Here is a 22,507-nt window from a genome sequence, read left to right on the forward strand (position 1 = left end):
CTATCTATCTATCTATCTATCTATCTATCTATCTATCTATCTATCTATCTATCTATCTATCTATCTATCTATCTATCTATCTATCTATCTATCTATCTATCTATCTATCTATCTATCTATCTATCTATCTATCTATCTATCTATCTATCTATCTATCTATCTATCTATCTATCTATCTATCTATCTATCTATCTATCTATCTATCTATCTATTTATCTATCTATCTATCTATCTATCTATCTATCTATCTATCTTACTAACAAATATATTTTAGACTTTAAACTCCAAGTAACTATATTTTATTTGAATTCTATGTTTGTATGTATGTGTGTCTAAGAGTTAAAGAAATAAAGGAAAAGTTAAATAAGCTTGAATGAAAGGTTTTTAATTTTTTAAAAATTTAATCAAAGCAAACAATAACTCTTTTGATTATATTGTACTAAATCGTATATTCTGTTTTGTGATTTGTATTTGTATCAATTCTAAGCTATTTCATTAGATTTGACTGTTAAAGAAATTCTTCAATGTCTTTATGAATGACAGAGTATGACACTGAAGTAATTTATCGTCCATTGTCCTAATCCTGTGTCCCTAGTGAACGGATATATGATATACGTGGATATATTGATAGGGGAAGATTTGTCGCCAATTTATTTCACTGATATGGACCTTAGTTAATGGTCGGTTTGTTCATCCAGTAAAAGTGGTAAAGGTGGTATCGTTATTTTAGCCAGCTGAAAGCATCACTTTTTAACTATCAGAGTACATAAAAATCTGGTTCAACATCCAAGTAATAATATATTGATTCTCTAGTGTATGGCCACATAGAAGATATCAAATGTGGGATTAAAAAAGATTATCCAGTCCAAATAGTAAATATATTAAGTCAATAAGAAATACAGAACATGTTGGGATAGGTCAATGGACAATAAATGATTCTCATATGAGAAATTATGTCTTTGGTATCTTGTAACCATAAAGGGAAGAGATATGTGTAGATTTAATCCAGGATCTTGAGGGTCAAGACTATGGCAGAAAAATTAATGTACTTCCTCAATGATGATACACAAAATTATCCCTTCTGTAAATGACAATTATTGGGTGAAACGTTTGGACACTCAACTAAATCAACCAAACAATCAAAATTCAATAAAAATTCACAAAGTTGTTAAGCCAACGAACAAGAAAAAGTTGTTATACAACTTTAGGGACTAGTGTAATAAACAGCCAAGTGTCTCGTCCCTTCCTGAGATTTAATAAAGCTATAATATTCCTTCCCTGATAAAACATGGTCTTTATTCAAATATGTAAGAGAAATGAGAATCTACATCACTTTTTCCCTCCGATATTACACATCTACCCTAGACATAGCTAGACAAGTAATTAAATAATTTAATTCATAAAAAATGTCTTATTTGGTGATTTTTTGATAATATCTGCCAAAAATTTTCTTCTTTCTTAAAGAATTTCTCTTAGCTTTAGTATATTTTTTGTCGAATTGTAGATAGATTCTTATTGCTGCTGTACTTATGAAAAACTTTCCTTTGTTAATGTAAAGAATCGGGCTTTTTTGCAGGTTTGAGTGCACATATGTTTTATAGAACTGTCTAATTATTTAAGGATTAGGGTCATATAGAAAGGGGAAAAGCTTCTTATGAATTAACTAGCGCCGTAGCCTCTTGCATTTTGGGGATCTAAATTAGAAGGTTAGCAAAGACAGAAAAATAGCCTAATTTTTTTTATCCATAGAAATTTATAATGACTTTTTAATCTTTTTTTTTTATAATTTTTGACATATCTTCAAACAGCTAACTATAAAACAATGCAAGAAATATATTTTGTTAATTCACATATGTTTAATTTATAGCAGAAAATTATTCATATAAGAGTAAGATTAAATTATGAATTTAAGTCGATTTTAATTTGGGTTTATGCGTAATACGTTGGGATTGGTCAACTATCTTTAATATTTTGAATAATATTTCAAGTATGAACCGGTTTTCAGCTATACTGAAAATCATGTATAGCAACCTGTATATCTATCTATCTATCTATCTATCTATCTATCTATCTATCTATCTATCTATCTATCTATCTATCTATCTATCTATCTATCTATCTATCTATCTATCTATCTATCTATCTATCTATCTATTTATCTATCTATTTATCTATCTATCTATCTATCTATCTATCTATCTATCTATCTATCTATCTATCTATCTATCTATCTATCTATATATTTATCTATCTATCTATCTATCTATTTATCTATCTATCTATCTATCTATCTATCTATCTATCTATCTATCTATCTATCTATCTATCTATCTATCTATCTATCTATCTATCTATCTATCTATCTATCTATCTATCTATCTATCTATCTATCTATCTATCTATCTATCTATCTATCTATCTATCTATCTATCTATCTATCTATCTATCTATCTATCTATCTATCTATCTATCTATCTATCTATCTATCTATCTATCTATCTATCTATCCATCTATCTATCTGTCTATGAATATTGCAGCAGTGCGTATAAAAGATTTCCCTCGCTATATCTAAGCCTATTATTAGGCATTATTTAGGCCTTTGAGTCATAGACTGGTTATAACTATAGATAGGATCATAGGATATAAACAAATTTCCTAGAGGCCTCTAGGCGCACTTGAAGGAAGCGGTGGGGTGGGGGGAGCAACACTCTAATTTTAATCCTAATTTGTTCTAAAAAACTTGGTGGATGTTATTTTTTTCTTTGTAGTTGTAAACCTTCCCAGGACACAAGAGAAGCTTGTAAAGGAGAACCATATCGGTTCAGTTGTTAGATACTGTTCAAGATACTTCGGTGTACACACATAGAAACAGAAAGACATCATCCTGTTACTTTTATTTAAAAATACGTTTTTTTTTCAGGTAATATTAAGAAAAATTGGATGCAATACAACTGTTTAAATAATGGTAAAATTTTGCTATAATAAATGTTACTTTTCTACTCTATGTTGATTTGTTATCAATGGCGAATTAATTTAAATATTTTGATATCCTTACTATGCACGTATGTATGTATGTATGTATATCTTAAGGAAGTTCATTGATTTTATACAATATTTAATATATACCTATAATACCTAATATATGGGAGAAGGGAGAGGGGTAGATAGCAGGGATATAAAGGGATAAGACATTGGCCTATAAAATGATATACATTTCCAATGATGATACACAAAATTATCCTTTCTGTAGGTTACAATTTGTGGTTGAAACGTTTGGACACCCAACTTCACGAACCAAGCAATCAAAATTCAGACCTCAAAGTTGTTAAGATAACGAATAAGAAAATGTTATTTGAATACTTTGGAGACTAATGTAGTAAACAGTCCAATGTCCCCTCTGAATTATTTGGATAGATTGAAGGATTTATAGATAGACAGTAGAATAGACAAAATTGTAGGAATAACTAGATAGAGAGTGAGAGAGAAAGATAGCTAGACGAAAATACTAGATAAAAAGATAGATTTTTAGAAAGATAGAAATAACAAATTTTTGCAAATATTTGAAGAAAAAAAGAAAGATAGATAGATATTGAGAAAAATAGAAATATGTCTAGATGGTATGGTTGAAAGATTGTATATTGATAACCTATGCAATTACCCCCCTGCCCCTCTGATCTAGAGTTAAAGGGCACTACACTACCCCCACCCCCACCCCCACAACGAGAGTTAATATCACCCCTATTTTTTTCTTCACGTCCCGCCCCCTTTTGCAATGGGATAGGAATGGGTAATAGGAAAAAATAAGGGAGGGAGGGGACACTGAGCTATAAATTACACTGGTATTCAGATTTTTTTAACTACGTTATCCTATTCGTAAGCTCAAATACTTTTGGTACTTTTATTGAATTTTGATTGGTTGGTTTTAAACTAGTAGTGTCCTCGCTTTTCAACTAATAATTCTAATAAATAGATAGATTCATTAGTTATCATCATTGGGGATGTATATACATTTATCGTCCATTGTCTTATCCTTTAAGATCCCTATTAATGCAGTTAATTTAATTTTTTTTGTTTTTCTTAACAAATGTCATTATTTTACGCTTTGCATGCAAACGATCTTGTTTATGCAATACAGTCAATATTCAATTTAGCAAAGACTAGTGGATACGCCCATGAAGGTCTCTAGGGGCACTTGATGGGGGGGGGGGAGGGTTAAATTCAATTCCTCCCCCTTTTTTTAATTCAAGTTGAAAAGAAGTAAAAAAAATGGGAAGTGGTAGTAATCTCCCAAAAAATGTCAAAACCTACAGAAGCTACACTGAGGAGAAGAACCATATCGGTTCAGCTATTAGCAAGATTCTTCGGTACAGACAGACATACAGAGATCCTGCTACTTTAGCAAAGATATCAATTTTTAGCCCTTTAACAGGTTTGAAGTAACAAATCAACAAAAAAAACTCTGTTTATAGGCTAAGGTATTCCCCTTAGTATTAATTTGAGGTGCATCAAGACTCGAAGACACCCCACCCCAAAGAAAATTAGTTGTATTATATGTTAACCATTGCAAACTATTAATATGAACCTATGTCAAAGGGTTATTCAGTTTTTGGCGTAGGAATTTATCATTTAAAGGACAGTCGGACTTTTATTTTTTATTTTTTTTTAATTGAAAAAATTCATCCATAATAAATATGTATTGCATTGTATTACATACAAATTTCCGCGTATATTAAAATGAAAAATTACAAGATGTAAATCAGTTTTGTTAGCCCCTAGGCAAACGAAACTGATTTTAATTTATGATTTTTATTTCAATATTCGTGAAAAATTGTCTGTAATACGATGCTATATATGAATTATGGCTGAGAACCGGTTCTAATCCAGCGGATATCAATCTTTTTTAAAGCCATACTGGAAATCAAGTTATAACTCATCTAAAATTAATATTCAATATGTCACTTCTTATCTAGTACTAAGTTTTAAAAGCCAGTTAATTTTATCTTCATTTTAAGATAATTCCTATTTTAAGAAATATTTCTACATTTAATATATCAAACATTTTTTTAGAATTTTAAGTTCTGTAATGTCCTTTCAAATAACATGCTACATTTTTAAATTCAAATATTTTAACAATTCAAAATTGGTCAATAATTGTATTTTAGATGTATTTTTAGTAACGTTGTAACTACATACTCAAAAATTTATTAAATTAAATTTTTCATACTGTTAATATATTAATCAACCTTATTAAAAAGTAACAGGATGTCTTCCTATCAGTGTGTACAGAAAGATCTCACTAACCACTGAACCGATATGGTTTTCCTTTACAATGTAGCTTCTCATTGGTCCTGTTTTATGTTTTATTGTTCATAATTATTCTTCCTCCTTGAGTCTTTATACAAAATTAAAAAGATGCCTCTCTTTCTGTATGTACTTTAGGATCTTGCTAACCACTGAACCAATATGGTTCTTCTTAACAGTGAAGCTTCTCATAGGCCTAGGAAAGGTTTATAATTAAACCATTTTACCCCAAATTTGTTTTTCAAATCAAAATCAAAAGTTGAGGGTTGCTCTCTTTTCATTCTTCATTTCTTCATGCGCCACTAGAGGCATCTAGGGACGTAGCCGCTAATATGTTATGAAATAAGACGTATCAAATTCATGGCTACCTAGAGGTGTATAAAAAGCTCCCCTGGAACTTGATTGATAATATGAAAAAGGTGCATGATATAAAATTTTCTATAGAACACTAAAAAAACATATTTGTATTAGAATAGTTATTTCTTTCATCGTATTATAAACGGCTTTCCGCGGATATAGAATTTACAATTATAAGATTAAAACTAGTTTTTTTAGCCCCGAGGTGCCGGAGGCACCGGCTAAAAAAACTGGTTTTAATCTTTTAGTTGTACATTTTTATATTCGTAGAAAGCTGGATATAATTCGATGCTAGACATAGTTTTTTCGGATGGATGAGAACCGGTTCCTATCCACCGGATTCGAATGAATACGAGAAAAGCTTTTCTTTAATGCTCCCCTTTTTTATGTTTATCTTTGTCTGTCTAAGAGGCGTGCATAGGGTTTTGCCAGGGGTTGTTGACACTTCCCTTCTGCACGCTTATGCAACTGCTTTACTATTTAGTTTTGCTTACTCTTGTAGAGCCTATGAAGAATCTTAAATGTCTTCTCAGTGCTTTCACACAAAGTGTCTGTCGAGCACTGATAATCCCACTCCCTTATCTTTAAATAAATTGAAAATAATGGAAGGAGGGTAGTTTTTTCCAATGCCTAGCCCCTTTGGTTACCCAGCTAACCTGAACTAAAGTAATGAAGACACAAACAAATATAATAATAACTACTTCTTCACCTTTATTATCAAATTATTTTAAATATAAAGTGGGGAGGGGAATAAGTTCCAAACAGAGTATATTGTGTGAAAGCGTTTTACTTACCTTAATCTAAACGTATTGTTGACTTACTTGTTTCTAAAATACCCGTCCGGCGTCCTTGTAGAGAAGCGTGTTTTAAATACCTTTCTTATACTTAGAAGAATAAGAAAAATACACATTTAGCAGAGTTAATTAGTCTTAAAAAAAAATTTCCCTAAAATTTTTAACAAAGCCATTCTTGAGATCTTTAACAGGATGTTTATCTGTAGCATAGGATCTCCTCTACAGTAAGCTATAAAAATTGGAAAGAATTTTTATGAATATAATAGATTTGAAATCTGCATAAAATTTTAAGGATTTTTTATAAAATTCGTTTTTTATCTAATTCATTATTTAAAAGCGCAAATCCAATTTAAGTTAATAAATTTTGACCAATAGGATAGGTGGATTGGAAACTACCTGCGCTCTAATTGGTTGAATGATGTACGTCACTTAAGCTTCTCCAATCAGGGCGCAGATAGTTTTCAATCCACCAATCACAGATGTCAAAATTATATAACTTAATTTGTATTTGCGCTTATAGATAAAGAATTATACAAAAAACGAATTTTATAAAAATTCCTTAAAATTTTATGCAGATTTCAAATCTATTATATTCATTAAAATTCTTTCCAATTTTTATAGCCTACTCTACAGTAATGCTTCTTATATGTGCAGGGAAGGTTTAAAACTATTTTGGAGGAGTGCACCTCGACCCTCCAAAGAGAAATCCTACTAGAAAAATAGTGTTTTACGTTTCCTTTTAATTTAAAATTATAATCATAAGTGGAGTGTCGACTTACCTCTCCCCTTAGAAGCCTCTGTGGACGGAATCACTAGTTTTTAAAAATTCGATTCTAGTGTTTTTAGGTTAAGTAAGCCCTCTCAATATTAAATCTATCCGCAGGAATAAAAAACTATAATTATTTTGCACTATCTAGCCTGTGCAAAATTCTATTGAACCCGGCCTAAATGTTTGTCTAATTAATCTAGCAACTTTTTACAATAATAAATACAGGGCTAAAATAGCGAGGGATAGGGAGGACTTTTCGAAAAAGTGAAATAATTACATGAAAGTAACAGGATGTCTTCCTGTCTTTGTTTCTGTGTTAGCGCTAGGGGGTTAAAGATTTGGCCAACCGGTGGTCTGACATGATTCACCTCTTCAGTAAAGCTTCTTATAGGTCGCGGGAAGGTTTTTATCTATTGGGAGGGTACCTTCACCCTCCCAAGAGTATTCCCTTATAAATGCCTCTAGTCAATCGTTTTATGAACATTAGTAGTAAAAATGTTATAATATATGCAGGGACATTGGACTGTAAATTATGTTTACACTCAAAGCTTTAGCAGGCTCTCTCATACCCCTTAAAAACTTTGGGTACTTTTATTAAATCCTGATTTGTTGGTTTGAAAATGATTAGTTTTTACTCTTTTTAATCAATAACTTTAATCTACAGATAACTCTTTTTGTTTATCATCATTGGGCATTTACATCAATTTATCGTCCATTATCTTATCCATTAAGATCCTTACTAAAGTGTGAATTATCATCATAGACGTCCAAGGGTCGGGGGTAAAGTGGTGTTTACCGCCCTCAAACTTTGAAACCCCTCAAATTACCCCCTAAAAAACTTCTCAAATCTTCGAAAATCCTCATTTTACCCCCCTTAAATATAAAGCTTGGACATCCCAGTCAGTTTTCACTGCTATGGTTCGTTTATGATGATTCTTATCCGTGTGTAAAAGCAAACATGGTCGTGATACATCTGTCTGAGGGGGTATTATACACGAGGGCTTTTTACATCAGGGGGTTATATCCAGCTAAACCTAGAGGTATTCTGTTGACTTATAACTCTAGTGGTGCCTGTCGTCTATATTCTTATAGCCAGTGATATAAAGGGATAAGACAATGGTTGATAAATTGATATACATACCCAATTCTGATAAATTAAATTACACTTTCTGTAGGTTATAATTATTGGTGGACAAGTTTGGACAATAAAAGGTTGTACTAAACATTTAATATTTTTAAAGTATAGACGTCCAAGGGTGGTGGTTAAAAGGTATTTACCCCCCTCATACTTTGAAACTCTGCATTTTACCCCACTCAAAATTTAAAAATACATTTGATTAACCCCCTCAAAACTTTAAAACCACTAATTCTAACCCCCTCAAAATAAAAAGGTTGGAAGTTTCTTCTGTGGGTACTAATATAATTCCAGTGCAATGTTCCATCCCTCCATTTCTTGAGCTAAATGAGCCATCCAAGTTCATTTAGCCATGTTATTTTAAATGTTAATGGCACAGAATAATAACGACATCTGTAATAGTTATTTCTTTCATCGTATTATAAACGGCTTTCTGCGGATATAGAATGTACAATTATATGATTAAAACCAGTATTTTAGCCCCGAGGTGCCGAAGGCACGGGCTAAAAAATCTGGTTTTAATCTTATGATTGTACATTTTATATTCGTAGAAAGCTGGATATAAAACGATGCTAGACATAGTTTTTTTTCGTATGGATGAGAACCGATTCCTATCCACCAGATTCGAATGAATACGAGAAAACAAATTAAAATATAAAAAACAAGGAAAATTTTGTCCATTAATAGTGCAGCAGAAAAACAGAAAACACGACCTTTTTCTTGAAGTCCTAAATATGCATGGTTATAAGTTGCGCCCACAGGGGGAGAACCCTGTCCTGATTTTGTTTTGGGTCTTAGAAATCAGCCAATAGCGTCGAAAATATAAATAAAATAACAAATAGCAATTTGCTACCAGACGAAAAAGGTCTCCGCCACTTGGTATAGGTAGTTGTTTGGATTATACATCTATACTTATACATTTACTATCATAATATCAAAGCCCAATACTAAGGTTTTACGATAAATTTATATTAATGTGTTTAAATTAAATTTGATGTAAAGAATGATCAAATTATTTCTACTCTATTTATTTTTTAAATCCTGTTTTTTTTCAATGGTCAGCTTCGCTATAACTATAGTCAGTCCGTTCGTCTGTTTGTCATTACATCACTCCATCAGTTACGAAACTTTGCTAGGCTAGTTAGAATTTTAATAACAACTGGAAAATATCAATTGATCAAAACTCTTTTTCTTTTTTAATTTACTTAATTGTTTTCATAATCTAAACTGTTGTTAAAATGACAGGGGGATAATTGTCGTCAATTTAGGTTGCTGATACGGACATCATTCATTGGTCAGTTCGTTCATCCAGTATGAAGATGGTGAAAGGGGGAGTCTGTTCTTTTAGCCAGCTCCGAGTTTCACTTTATTAGAGAACATGAAAATCTGTTGTAACATCTAAGTAATAATATATTCATTTTTGTTAACTTGTTATTGATGCGCTACTTTTAGACAAACCATCCTTGATTAATAGATAGATGGATATTTAGATTTATAAATATAGTTTGTGTTTGGTTTATTTGTCAATAAACATTATTTCTGCTCCATTAAATTTTTAATTCCTGTTTATTTAGTAGCGCAGCAGTTCTAAAACTAGGTTTATCCGTTAGACCTTTTTATCACTAATTGCCAATGCCTACCAACCTTCCTGGTATTACTAATATAAATATAAGTGTAACTAACTTGATAGCAAATTTTTTTTAGCTGAAAGTTTTAAAACATGCTCCTTTTTCCAATTCAACTTTTACCCCAACAAGTTTAAGTTAACCAATTGTAGATTGGGTTTTATAATTTTTTGTGGGGAAGTATTATTTTTATTAGTTCAGTTTCCTTTCTCTCTAAATCTCCCCCCCCCCCCCCTCCAACCAATAAATTTGGGATACAACCCAGATCAACCTACAAGTTAAAAAGTCACCCCTCCCCCTAACTGTAAACTATGGAGGGTGTGGAAAAAATATTGGCGATACTATCCTGAATCTCATAACTAAAAATTTAAAATTAATTTTAACTTTTGGCAAAATCAATCAAAAGAATTGTGTGCTACTACATATGTTGAAATAATCAACAATAACATTTTGATCAATATTAATTAAATTTGAGTGATTATTAATGGTTTGGACACCACACTACTACTTAATTCAGTCAAGATATTTTTCTATGTCAAGAATAAAAACTCTTCATATGAGATTTTTAACATTAAAGTAAAAGAATGGAGAGGGCATGAGTTTTATTTAACAATACCCACAGGGTGGGGACCTTGTACCAATTTTACATTTTGTCTTTGAAATTAGCTAATAGCGTTAAATAATAAACAAAGCCGAGTTTTTGCAAAAAAAAAAGCAGTTTGCTAGCACACAAAACGGGTCTCCACCTATTGGTCCAGGTAGTTGTCTGGATTATACATCCATACTTATAGAAGAAAGGGCAAAAAATTGTTTTAAAAGCTTATTTTTTTATATTGAAAAATACATAAAAATACTTGGAATTATATCTTGTTTACCAGCAAATTGTTAATCTACAAAAAAGTCTTAGCTATGTTAAGGAACGCCGTGAAAATGGACACACTGATTTATATAAAAATGACCGTTTAAGGAAATTCTTAATTAAGATGTTGCGACCATGAAAAGAAGGTTTATGTCTGGTTCATTAGGCTTAAAAATATAGAAATATTATATGTTTGAAATTTATTTAAAAATGATTGATTTTTATGTTTTAAGGGTAAACTAGAGCAGACAAATAGCCTAAAACTATCTGAAAACTTGAATCTATATATAAAATAGACTAAAACATCCTCTGGGCATAGCTGCCCTAAATTAGAGAACTCAATTGGTTCAAAAGTAATCGAAATTTTAAGCTACAGAAAAAAAAATTACTTATATTTAATAGGATGCTCAAATGGACAATTTCCTTAAAAATAGTTGTAGACATTGTATTATTTCGCAGTTTGACAAAATCGCATCGTATGATAGACAGTTTTCCATGTATATTAAAATGAAAAATTATAAGATTTAACCAGTTTTATGATTTTCATTTTATTATTCGTGGACAATTTTATGGTTTGGAAGCCTAAAAATATATTTCTTGTGCCCAAAGAACTAGCCCTTGTGGCTTCACTGAAATGTCAAGCATTGAAAAGATGTTAAGAATGGCGGAATCAATCCATCATTTTTTAGTTCAGTATCTATCTATCTACATAATTGTCCATCTATCTATCTTTCTATTTATCTATTGGGTTAAGAATGGCGGAACCAATTTTTCATTTTTAGAGTTCAGTATCTATCTATCTCAGTATATGTCCAGTATCTATCTATCTTATTTATTTATTGGGTTAAGAATATATTGAAATCTTTCTATCTTTTTTTATTATCTATTTGGTTAAGAAAAGCGGAATCAATTCTTCATTTTTAGAGTCTAATATCTATCTATCTACCAATTTTTCCATCTATCTATCCTTCTATTACTGCACTCGAAATTTATTTCGAAGGGGATGGGGGGAGCAATAATACATCCCTCTCTTATTTTGAAATTTTGAGAATTGGAGAGGTGGTTTCTTTTATTTTGTTTTGTTTATTTTCAAATATTCAAATTGGTTCATCGGTTAAATAGGTCTTTAGAATGACAAACAGACAAACGGAAAGACATCCCAAAATTGTCTGAGAAAAAATTAATTATCTTCCATTGTGCTATCACTCTATATATTATTAGGTATTTACAATCTAAACCGTTCTTACGGGCTACTAGTTTTTAATCTATTTAAATGGAGTTTCCATATTTTTGTGAATTTTAAATACTGCAATGCTGCTTAGTCCCTTTACATTTAGGGCCCTAATTCATAGGTCGTGCAATTAAAGTACCTTTTAGTGAAGCTTTTGATATTTATGATGCTTTCTTATTGTATAATCAACCCTTTCATTGAACATCCTTTGTCAAAAGTTCTAAAATATTTTTTTTATCAGTTGTGTCGAATTATTAATGGATTATATGGGATAAGACATTAAACTATATTTTGATGTACAATCCCAATTCTGAATATAGATTCAAACTATTGGTGAAAATGTTTGACATTGTTTAGTATGTACAACCCAATCAATATGTATTTAAAAGTATCAATAGTGTTTAAGCCAACAAATGAGATATAGTGTTTATAAAACTTTGGATACCAGTATAATTTACAGTACAATGTCCCCTGCCTCTCTGCTACTATTTTCAAATCATTTATGCTGTTTTCTAGTATTGTAATATTCACTGCATTGTATAAACCTAATCCTCTATTGAGATTGGTCAGTATAAAGGAAAGGTATGCTCACATGGGATTTTTATACAGGGATAGAAGGGATAAGACATTGGTTTATAAATTAATCTTCACCCAGTTATTTCTTTGTAGAGTCATTCTTTTAAAGTTAATATTTTTTGGACAAATAAAGAGTTGTAGATTAATTATATTTCTAGTATTCATTTGAATCCGGTGGATAGGAACCGGTTCTCATCCATACGAAAAAAAATATGTCTAGCATCGTATTATATCCAGCTTTCTACGAATATAAAAATGTACAATCATAAGATTAAAACCAGTTTTTTTAACCGGTGCCTTCGGCACTTTGGAGCTAGAAAAACTGGTTTTAATCTTATAATTGTACATTTTATATCCGCGGAAAGCCGTTTATAATACGATGCGAGAAATAATTATTCTAGTATGGCTTCAAAATTGGATTAGAACCGGTTCTCAACCATATTTTAAGATTATGTATAACATTACATTAAAGACAATCTTTTAATAATTTTAAAATTAAAACCATAACAAAACACTATCCTTCATTTTAATATCCGCGGAAAGCTCTCTGTAATACGATGCGACTAATAACTATTCCTTTGTCCCTGATAAACAAGGCTTTTTAGGATAAAAACTTGGGTGGAGCATTTTATATCATTCGTTGAAGGACCAATTTTAAGAACTAAACTTTTGTATAGTATAAAAAACAATAACAATTAGGTCTTTGCTCATTTAAAATTAACATACGTTTAATTTCAATATTTTATGTGAACATGATAATTTCAAATTTGAATACATGAATTTATATTTGAAAATAATGTACATCATATTAATATGTACCGTTGGTCATTTATTCTTTTGAAATGGGCCTTTAAACATGCTTTATAACATGTTTTATTAAACTTAAGTTTCATGTATAGGACTTATTTTCTTAAAATCTACTATTTATTTTATTACACTTTTTTTACTTGTACAAGAGGTGCAGGGGGTGAGTTTGTAAGGGGGTGATTACACCCACATGATGGTCCACCCCCATACACCACTATACACCCACTTTGACAGGGGTATACTCCCCCCCCCCCTCCTTTCTCAATGCAGTCAAGGAATTTTTCAAATTATAAAAGTCACACCCCTCTTGAAATTTTTTGGCCCCGGCAAAACCCTGTGCACAACTGTGTGTCATATTATTTTTGGTATTAAAAATTATTTGAATTTAATCTATTTTTATTGTATATATGTATGTAACACTACATACAATATTAGTGTTTTAAAAATGAAGCAAAATAACTTTTTAAATAAAAAAGCTTTGTATATATCCTTCCAGTTTTGATTAAGTTTAGACTCATGACTAATTGTAAGAAGTTTTAAAATAAACAGAATTTGTACTTCTAGGGAGGAGTATCCATCCATAGATATGAGAGGGGTGTCCACAATCTTAAGGGGATGTCAAAACTTTGAGTGCGCTTCACGCAACCTCTCTAGCAAAGTCCTTTGCACGCCACTATTGATAAGTATAAGTTTAGTAATCTTTTATTGACCTTTCCTTATACTTAAGATTTACTTTTATTTAATTTTTTTTGGAATGAAATGATTCTTTGAAAGCCATATTTTTGTTGGTCAATTAAAACACTCTGCGCTAAAAAATATATATGAGTACGGACAGGCCTTTTTTACACAGGGATGGGGCAATAGACGATAAATTAATCGTCTGCCTAGTTCTTAGATGTAAAATTATGTCTTTGGAGCTGATACTCATTTGGTCGTTGTAGGTGTCTACTTCCCTTTGAGACAAAAACAATTGGGAGGGGCTATATTTCTCCTTTTCAATCCACTAAAGGTTCACAGGCCCCCTTACAATGTACTATGCACGCCACTTGGGAGAAGAGAGGTTTGTAGATTAATTAAATCGTCATTTTACTCCCTTTTTCATTGCCTAAAAGTTATAGAAAATTATAGAAGCGAATGAAAAAAGGTAAAACTATGATTTATTTGCCCTTGAAATATCCCTGTCTGCCCTGGCCCGTCTTAACAAATGTGTATCTATTAGCCAAGTTATTTGTGGAGCTCGACGGGGCTCCTCAAAATAGACCTAACAATTTAGACCAAAAATCAGACCGCTAGATGTCAGGGCATTGTTATGTTTTGCTTTGCTCTTTGAGTCATTATACACAGGTAAGAAGCAGGGCGAATGTAAGGATCTAAAGGAAATAAGACAATGGCCGTAAAATTGATGATACACAAAATCCCCCCTTCTGTAGATTACAATTATTGGTTCAAATGTTTGGGCACTCAACTTTATGAATAAAAATTCATAAAAAGTCCACAAAGTTGTAAAGCCGACTTATAAGAAAAGGTTTTTAAAAACTTTGGGGACTAGTGTAATAAACAGCCTATTGCCCCCTTCCTTCTAGCCTAAAAACAGTAACCATTCTTTAGAATTATTAGGGCAACAGAACAAATATTCTTAAATCAAAGTTTTACTTCAAAAAACTTTTTAACCGTATCTTCGTATTTTTGGGATCTTAAGTAACAGGTCTATTATATTTATTTGTATCTGCGTGTGTGATGGAATTTCAATTCACAATGGTCTAAAAAGTTAGAAAAATGGATTTTTTATGAACAACTTATATTATTGTCACTTTTTTATTCGTTTGCTTAACAACTTTGGAGACTTTAAATGATTTTTAACTGGCAGTTTCATTAAGTTGAGTTTCCTAACGTTTAATCACTTATTGTATTCTACATTAGGGGTAATTTTGTGTACCATCATTGGGTATGTAAGTAAATTTATCGTCCATTGTCTTATCCCTTTAGACCCCTATATTTAAATTTACTGTTCTTTTACTTTTTGCAACTGTCATTAATATCTTATTAAAAACCTTGATAAATTTGGTTATTTTTTTTGTTAATTTTGTCCGTTGTTAGCTCATTGTGTTATGTTAAAACATTTCAATTTAAGAATTTAGAACTAGATCTGACCACCTTAGTATCCAGGGAGGGAAGGGGACATTGGACTGTAAATTACACTGGTACCCAAAGTTTTATAATCGCGTTATCTTATTCGTATGGTACTTTGAACTCATAGTTGGTTGGTTTTCAAATTATCAGTGTCTAAACTTTTCAACCAATAACTTTAATCTGCAGAAGGTATAATATTTTTAACATCATATGGACTAAACATTGATTTATTATCCATACATAGTTTGGGATATGTTTTAGTTTATATTTTTATTATCTATCTATTATCTAACTACAATAATATTTAAGAATTTATTATGTAATCTAAGATGATAAAATATTCATAAATCATTAAAATCTCATTTTATCAATTTCAGGTTTGTTGAGAAAAATGTTGAAAAAGGAGATAAAATAGATAAGAATACATAAAGGATAGGGATGGAACATATGTAGAATAGTTTTGTATTGCATCGTATTATAGACAGCTTTCCGTGGATATCAAAATAAAAAATGATAAGATTCAAACCAATTTTGTTAGCCTCGAGGGGCCGAAGTCCCCGACTGTAAAAACTTGTAATAATTTTATGATTTTATTTCAATACTTTTTAAAAAATTCTCACTAATATATACGATACTATAAATGATTTTTTTAGTATGACTGATAACCTCTTATAATCCATCTATTCTATAATAATCGGGTTTGAAGCCATACTGTCAATCATACATTTAATAATTTTCTTGATAACAATTATATGACAATCCTTTAAAATAGTTATAAACCTTCTTAGGACCTATGAGAAGCTACATTGTAAAGAAAAACCCTATTGGTTCAGCGGTTAGTGTGATCTAACGGTATTGAAACACACAGAAATCCTGTTACTTTTTAAAAATATTTTATTTTTTAGAAGATTTTCCCCTCCAAATAGAAAAATAAAAGATTTGTATCAGATTAAAATGATATCAAATTAACGAGAGAAAAAAATCTTGTAAAAAAAATCAAAATCTTTTAGGCAAATGATTATCTAAAAGAATTATTCATCGTATTATGGTCAGTTTTCTGCGGATATTAAAATGAAAAAATAGAAGATTTTAATTTTTTTGTAATACGATGCTATACATAACATAGATCAGGTTCTAATCCAGCGGATATTAATCGGTTCAAAGCCATACTGCAAAGGATCATATATTAATTTAAAAATCATGATAAAGATTTTAAATTTTTTACTAAAATGAGGGGAATACATTAAAAGTAATAAATAACTACCTACATAAAATTTTAAATGTTTTAAAAAATTAAAAAGATTATGTTATCAATTTTAATATGAGTTTTTTAGTGTTAATACTCTATATTAAGTGCTCGTACATTAGTTGAAAACTGTCATTTTTGAATACTAGAATAACGTTTTTTTTATATTATAGACGGATTTTAAAAGCAGAAAACGGTCAAACAGACAGACAGTGTGTGGGATCCTAAGTTTTATCGGACACGCGTAAAACATTTTCTCGTATTCATTTGAATCCGGTGGATAGGAACCGGTTCTCATCCATACGAAAAAACTATGACTAGCATCGTATTATATCCAGCTTTCTACGAATATACAAATGTACAATCATAAGATTAAAACCATTTTTTAACCCGTGCCTTCGGCACCTCGGGGCTAAAAAAACTGTACATTCTATATCCGCGGAAAGCGGTTTATAATACGATGAAAGAAATAACTATTACTTTTTTACACAAAATGCTGTTAGCTTGTTATAACTGCGCTACTTTTGGATAAAAATTCCCATGTTCTAAAAATTACTTCCCGTTTATGTTTAACATCATGTTTAGATTATTTTAATGGCATATATTTCATTTAACAAGGATGACAACATCCATAAAAGCGAAGCACTGAAACGATAGGACAAACGGACATTAACACTTGTATAGTGTCAGAACTGAATAATCAGAATATAAATGTATAAGAGTCGATGCAAAATTGTAAGTAAATTTGCTAAAACACCTGCTTGATACAGAATAATGTTTATGCACATACTTACATTTTAGGACTTAATTATAGAGTTGCTTCGCTTGTAATATTGTACTTTGTTGTCCCAGGAATCAGTATACAAAAAATCAGATCAATCGGATAATTAGATCATATAAAAATTTGTTGTTAAAAAAGTATAAAAAATCAACATGTTTAAAATGGAAGTATGGACATTTTGGTAATGATTATAGAGTTGCTACGCTTTCTAAATCGCACCTAACTACTGCAGGAATCACCATGCAAAGTTTAAAATCAATAGGACAATTCTGACATGCCTAAATTAACGAAAAAAGCTATCTGTTACGGACGGACGGACCGACCCTAATTATAGAAAAGCTTCGCTTTTAAAAATAGAACAGGTCGCAGGGATCTAAAAGGATAAGACAATGGCCAATGCATTGATCCGTAATGATGAAACACAAAATTACCCCCTCTGTAGATAATAATGAGTGGTTGAATCGTTTGGACACTCAACTTAATGAACCAACCAATAACAATTCAATACAGTCCCAAAAGTTGTTGATCTAACGAATATAAAAAACGTTATTGTAAAACCTTGGGGACTAGTTCATAAACAGTCTAGTGTCCCCTCCCTCCCTGACAGGTTGACAGACAAAGATTTAAGCCAATCTTCTTAAACTTTAGAATACGTGTTTTAAACAGTGATAAGCAGCCGCGCGTCAGCCGCAACGCAACCTCAAATTTAAACCTGTATGAATGCTTCGAAAATTTTTAAAAAGAAGCATTCGCACTTTTGGTGCAAGTTTAGACTTCCAGCTGATTTTTAGAATTGTAAAATTTCTATGAGGCTTACAAATAAAAATTATTTTTATAGTATGCATATTGATTACAATAATTTTCTTAAATTCTTAAAAATTGTCGTTTGACTATACCCAAAACTATTTTAAGATTCTGTCTATACAATTTCTATCATTTAGAATTTTCACGACATAATATATATATATTTTAGTGTTCTATCATTGTAATTAAAAACTTGATGAAATTAAAAGTAAAAGGCACTAATAATGATATGAAATATATTTGGATATTATGAAATGGAAATTTTTTTTGTCAATTTAAGTTGCAAACATGGACATCATTAATTGATCAGTTCGTTCATCCAGTAGAAGGGGAGGGGATAGGGTAAAGAAGGTGAATGTGGTTAATCGTTATTTTTGCCAGCTACAAGTTTCATTATATTATAGTGCATTTAAATCTGGTGTAAGGTCCACGTAATATTAAATCCCTTTCACTAATTTACATTTGATGTTGCATTTGCTTTCCGAATAGCTTTATACCTATGGAAAGTTTTAAGAATCTGCACTGCTGAAAATATGTTTTTTTTAGTGGGATGGAGGGAACACCTTTTATTATATGTTTTCTTTAAACACACACCTGGAAGCTTTTTCCACCTGTAAACAGGGAGGGAGAGGACAATGGCATTTAAATCATTTTACGTCCCTTAAGAAATGCAGAATACAGGATTAATTACATCTGTTCTGCTTTTTTGCAATTTGTCAAATTCTATGACTGGTTAGTTTTAAAACCTTGTTGTTTACCTTAGTGGCGTGCACGGCAATTCATCATGGGGATGTAAAACTTTGTAGGGATAGAAAAAGGGGGAAAGACAGTTCTTCCTAATATCTTGTTGGCAACCCACTACACCCCACCCCTCTGCTATATACATGTTTTGGTTTACCTTTAGATGAAATATATCAATTTTTTGACAATACCTACTAAAGTAGCTTATATTTAAATCCTTATATAAACTTGATCTGTGTCTGTCTGTACCGAAGGATCTCGCTAACCGCTGAACCAATACGATTATCTTTTACATTCTAGCTTCTCATAGGTCCTATAAGGTTAAAAGGTTTTGGGAGAATGAACCACCATTCTTGAAAAAAAATTCCCCTATTTTTAAAATTTTCTTTTTGAAACGAAAATAAAAAAATGTAGGTCGAATTCAACACCTTACCACCCCTTGGCACCTAGATGTTTCTAGAGGCGTAGCCGCTAGTAGTAGAAAAAGGACGAACAGGACGTTTATTTAAAATGGGTTAATTCTTAGCTGTTGTGTATATAATCCTTGGCTAGGGGCGATAAAAACCCCATAAAAAAGCTATTTTAGACGATTTTTTTACTAGATGAAAAACGAACCTCTCTATAACTTACTTTGCCTGTTATAAAGATTAAAGATATCCATAGTCTTTCTTTCTTTTCTCTCTCTCTCTCACACACACTCTCTCTCTTTCTCTCTCTCTTTCTCTCTCTCTCTCTCTCTCTCTCTCTCTCTCTCTCTCTCTCTCTCTCTCTCTCTCTTTCTATCTCTATCCCTTTCTTTTCTCTCTCTTTCTTTTTCATTTTAAAATTTTCATTATTTGCTTTGTTTTGCTATTAATTTACTTACTTCTGAGCATTGTTGTCCTAGGTTTAGTACATGTGTACCTATTTTAGGGGCTTCAAAGAAGGGGCTAGAAAAAAGGAGGGTTAGATCAATGGTAGAAAAAAACAGGACAAAAAAGAGCCAAATAAAAAACTTTTTAAAATCAATAATTGAATATAAACCATATCTATAAATTTTTAAAGGCTCTTTCTTCTGTATGTTTTTTTTAAAGTCCCTATTTTTTATGGGTAAAAAGCACATTAAAATAATCTGTATATCTGTTTTAAGACATTTTATTGGGTTATAGATAAAAGGTAGAAGAGGGAGATAGATAGAGAAATGCAGAGAGACAGAGAGAAAGCCAGAGAAGGGGAGAGAAAGATAGAGAGGGGGAGAGAGAGAGAGAAAGAGAAAGAGAGAGGGAAAGAAAGAGAGAGGGAGAGAGAGAGAAATAAAATGACATAGATTAATTTTTATTTGGTCTTTTTAAGTGTTTTGAAATTGTCCTTTTGCCCTAAAGCATTGATTTTATTATCATTAGATAAAACAGAAATAACATAAAGAGACTCAGGAATTGGACAATGGACTCAAAGAAGATAAAGTATAGAATAGAATCCAGGTAGAAGATTCTGCCTGGCTAGCCTGAAGTAAAATTGGAACTTTTGAAAGACCAAAACGGCTACAAGGCTGTTAGTAAATAACATGATTTCAGTAATTATTCAGAAAAAATATTCAAAATAAATTTCTTTTCCAATGATTTACTAAAAGCCATGTAGCCAAGAATCCAGCTTCCTCTTCCCTATTCACAATGGATTAAAAATTAATTTAATGTGCATATTAAGCCTTAAAAAAATAAATATGTAAGAAAATTTACAAAAAAAAATATTGGTCTCAGTATTTATATTATAAAACTAAGTTGCGCTCTTATGTTTCTTATATTAGATGTTGATACAAATTAAACTTTTCTAGTTTAGTCCAACTAGTCATTGTGATTTGTACTTTATCATTATTGTCTTTACTGCGCAAGTCAAAGATTCCTTCAAATTTCCCAGAAATATTTAGGGTTTTCATTTCTATTCCTCCTTATTCTATGAATGGACTATAAATTAAATACAGGGATCTAAAGGGATAAGACAATGGACGATAAATTGATGTACATTCCCAATGATAATACACAAAATTACTCCTTCTAAAGAATAATTAGTGGTTAAAACGTTTGGACACTCAACCCACCAATCATAAGTCAATAAAAGTCTTCAAAGTTCAATAAATCAGACTGTCAGAAAAACAAACGTCGTCAATTTTGGAAAAAAATTCTCGATTTGGACATACTTACATACTGAAACATAATACAGAGATACTACGCTCATTGGATTATTCCTAATCGACCTAGGACTGGCATTTGTTATATTAAAAAAGTTTAAGTCAAAATACTCAGAAGCAGGGTGTCGGAGCCGTATAATTTTGATGCGGCTCCGGCTCCTACCTTAAAATGAATATATCAATTTTTGTTCATTATTGAATTTGATAAAATAAAATAATAATATAAAATATTTTGCTTTTATTTGATTAAAGCTATATAAAAGTAGAAGGATGTGTGTCTATTTGTTAAGTAACAATAGTATTTCAGTTTATTATATGGAAATAGACCGTTGACAAATTATATCATTACTTTTAAAATCATTTTTGGTAGTCTGGAGCCGGAGCCGTTTTTAACGAAAAATACGGTTCCGGCTTCACCAAAAATGTTGCTGCTCCCGGCTCCGGCTCCGAAACACTGCTCAAAAGTATAAAGCAATTTGACAACGTGCTTTACTTTAAAAAATATAAACAAATTTAAGCTGCGCAACTTATTGACTTACCTGTCCTTGTTTAAACGTAGTTTTAATGTGTTATGTCTACATTTTATTTCTTTATTACTTAAAATGTAAGATTATTTGATCTAAATATAAAACTTTAGATTTAGACAAATTCGGACAAAAAAAAGAATGACAACATTAATTGGATTTTGTACCAGATTTTCATGTACTGTGATAAAACGATGCTCGCAGCTTGCTAAAATAACAATACCCTCTTTATAGCGTCATTAACAGACATGGAAATCCCATGATCATTAATGGGTTACGTACAAACATTTTGAGACAAAAAATTGCACGAATTATCCGAAAATTGCAGATTTTATAATTACAAATCTGATGAAAATATTTATGACATAAAAACACGAATAATTAAATAATTATCACTCAATAAAAATTCAAATAAAAATTAAGTTTTTATAAAACAGACAATTTTTTAACTTTAGCAAATATAAACATAGGTTTTATCTACTATGGCTTAGAAACCGATGGTTATCCGCTTGATTTGAACCGGTTTTAGCTATACGGAAAAATTATGTATAGTATAGTATTACAGACAATTTTTCTTGAGTATTAACAAAACTGGTTTTATTATTAAAATATTATTTTGTGGACTATTATGAAATGTCCGTTTGACCGTCCGATTAACCCTC

The 22,507-nt window shown here is 31.0% G+C and overlaps 1 protein-coding gene across 1 annotated transcript in view; it reads left to right on the forward strand.

The window, feature by feature from the left end:
* Nucleotides 1-22,507, forward strand: part of LOC145333023 (integrin alpha-PS1-like) — a 170,749-nt gene that overhangs the window by 32,184 nt on the left and 116,058 nt on the right. The gene's annotated exons all lie outside the window — the stretch shown is intronic.

The sequence above is a fragment of the Acartia tonsa genome, chromosome 12, assembly GCF_053477335.1.
Source record: "Acartia tonsa isolate MP-2025a chromosome 12, ASM5347733v1, whole genome shotgun sequence".
In the NCBI taxonomy this organism is placed as follows: domain Eukaryota; kingdom Metazoa; phylum Arthropoda; class Copepoda; order Calanoida; family Acartiidae; genus Acartia; species Acartia tonsa.